This window comes from Coregonus clupeaformis, unplaced genomic scaffold (genome assembly GCF_020615455.1).
Source record: "Coregonus clupeaformis isolate EN_2021a unplaced genomic scaffold, ASM2061545v1 scaf0042, whole genome shotgun sequence".
Lineage (NCBI taxonomy): Eukaryota > Metazoa > Chordata > Actinopteri > Salmoniformes > Salmonidae > Coregonus > Coregonus clupeaformis.
Genome location: NW_025533497.1, coordinates 894,874 through 898,120, shown reverse-complemented (window position 1 = coordinate 898,120; position 3,247 = coordinate 894,874).

Sequence of the window (3,247 nt, the reverse complement as noted above, 5' to 3'; positions counted from 1 at the left end):
GATATTATGAGGCTTGCCTGCAGTGTATTGTCCTAGCTGAGTAGTATTCCATTGGACAGAGTGGCTTAGTGCTGAAACATAACTGGATGGTGTTCAGTTGGCACGAAACGGAAGAAAACGGTCAGAAACAGAGTAAAACAGGGAGGTACTATCTGGATCTATCCAATAAGAAATGCTAGTTTTTGCTTTCTGTTGCAAACCACTTTATTACGGTGTGCCCTTATGAACAAGACTTTGGTTTCAGGGGGCATGTAGAGCAGTCAGGATTGGTGGAGAGGTGATTTGTCAATACAGATGCCCCCTGCTCTTCAGCCTTTACAGGTCAGGTCACCGCATCACCGAGCCCCCTGACAGACACCCGCATGGATCCGACTGCTGCCACCATTAGCTGATTACATCACCACCACCCACCTCACTGACCGACCGGCTTACCACAGCACCTTTCATCAGTGAGCCTGCCTTCATCAGACACTGGAGATGAAACCGTTAACATGAAGTCTGCGTCCAAAATGGCACCCTATTATAGTGCACTACTTTTGACCAGGGCCCATGCACTATAGGGAATAAGGGGCCATTTGGGACGCAAGGTGCTGTGAGGTGTTAGATGTATGTCAGTACACATACATTACTGCTAGTGTTGAGTTACTATTTACATTTGACATTTTAGTCATTTAGCAGACGCTCTTATCCAGAGCGACTTACAGTTAGTGAGTGCATACATTTTTTCATACTGGCCCCCCGTGGGAAACGAACCAACAACCCTGGCGTTGCAAGTGCCATGCTCTACCAACTGAGCTACACAGGGCCCTATGTGCACTTAGTGGTTACTTCCTGCTACTTTGTTAATTCCTATTTGTAGTGGATACTTCATTCTATAAATCCCAAGAATATGTTTGGGTGGACAAAACGACAAAAACGGGGATGGTAAGAATCAATTTCGACAGACAGAACCAAATCTTGTGTCTGCGCTGGCCAGCTACTCGATTGGAGTCAATTCATTTATCTAGCAGTCTGTCATGAGACTAGGTAAGAATGAATGTGGCTTTAATTCCCTGTATAGGTGGATATTTTAGAGAGAGAGAGAGAGAGGACAAGGCCTGTTTCCCAGAAAACATTCTAATAAGGCATTTTTAATCTGGTGCTACAAATTGCACACTCCTACAACCCCCATGGCTAGCTGTCCTCTAACCCACAACATCCCCCTCCCACATCAACATCCCCCTCCCACATCAACATCCCCCTCCCACATCAACATCCCCCTCCCACATCAACATCCCCCTCCCACATCAACATCCCCCTCCCACATCAACATCCCCATCCCACATCAACATCCCCCTCCCACATCAACATCCCCCTCCCACATCAACATACACACGATTTAGACGTCCTCTCAAAATGGTCTCCTTAAAATGTCTCATAAACAAGCACTCCAAGCACTCCAATACGGAGAAGATAGGAAAGCTGGGCACAACAGGACATGGTGTATCTTTCCATCCATGAGGTTGTAACCTGCTTCCTCTGCTGTAATCTGGGAGGCAGAGTGGGATGTGCGTTGACGCCTGACGGATTAGGGCCCGAACCAACGTCTCTCTCTCTCTCTCTCCCACTCCGCAACAGAAGGGCCCAGCTAGCAAATCCCAGGCTTTAACCAGGGGGAGGGCTGCACAGTGCAATACAGCTTATGATGTAACCAGGACCCTGACCGTCCGTCACGACAGGCTCTGGGTGTGTGTGGCGGGTATGGGGGATGACAGGGGAGTGTATAGAGGTCATTGAGTTTTCATGGCAGGGTAACTACATCCATATGTGATAATCCATGTAGAAAATGAGGGAGAATGAGATGGGATGACAAAACAAGTCCAACAACCACCAATATAGTGCCTGGGGTGATGAATAATAGTAGGGGTTTGGAAAGGAAGTATTTCACCTTCAGAGTTCAATGATGACACTGGCTAGTGTGACCGGTGAACAGTAGTCACTTTATTGGGAGAGCACATGGACTGCATGCTTGGAGTAATTCAGTCACCTTTCTAACATATTTCCCAAATCATGAATACTACGGAAAGGATTCTCTGTAGTGAGCTGGATTTATTCCTACCGTCATATCAAACCAGACTGAAAGAATGCACATGTATTCTGTACAAATACAAAAGTCATTGAATGCTCTGTAGTATACAGTACAGCCCCCCTCAATTTATAAAATGATTTAGAATACGTTCCTACCACTGTTTAAAAAAATACTAAAAAAGGGATAGAGGCTACTCATGCATTGCAGACAACAATAGTGATATGCTCTGGAGTCAAAATGGTTGCCTAGCCAGGTCGTCAAATATTCAGCACAAAAAATACCTTACTATTATATCCTGAGTCTTCACAAATCCCAGCATGTGTGTGGAGTGGTCTAAAGTACAATAAACCACACAACAACAGGTAACATATTTCAAAAGTAATGTTTCATTGGAATCATTTTAGGCAGTGAAGTGTCTTACAGTGGACAGTTGATAATTGGGACGCTTCGTAGACTTCCACGGTACAAGAGGAACATTGACTAATATAACAGGGGGTGGAATTAGTGGAATGGTTCCTGGGTTTCGGCATAACCTGATTGCATATGAAGTCTATGACAACAGAGCAGAGTGTGATTTGGTAACCACATTCTATAACAAACATGGAATAACATTCACACATACATAGTACCAAAATGTCATTAATGGGACTGTGATATAGGTTCAGAATTAAAAGGTCAATCGGTGGTGGTGGTGGCTTCCCCCTTGGCTTTTTGGTTAATCTTTAAGTAAAGGTTAAGGTGTAAAGAAATAAATACTAAATACTCTCTAACCCTTGTCACACAATGCTTAACATCACAAAGCTAAAAAAGGAAATTCCAAAAAAAACAAAAAAACATATATTCTACTATATACACATAGTAAACACAATGTATTGATAAATCTGTCACTTTTTATTCCCCTGCAGATGTACATAAAAAATATTTTGTACTTTGTACAGAGCGCAGCGTGTGGAGACCATAGAGAATGATAGAGGCCTCTAGTGGCCAAAAGGCCGTGTCAGCATGGGCAGCGCCATTGAGGGCTTCCACCATTTTAATGTAGTCAACTGGGTGGTACATCCAACTTCATTGGCTGATCCCTCCTGGTGACCCTGTTGGAGTCATGTTCAACCGGGTCATCAGGTGGGATCAGCCAATCGTGAAGAAGAAAATGTACTACTTCAAAATGGAGATTGCCTC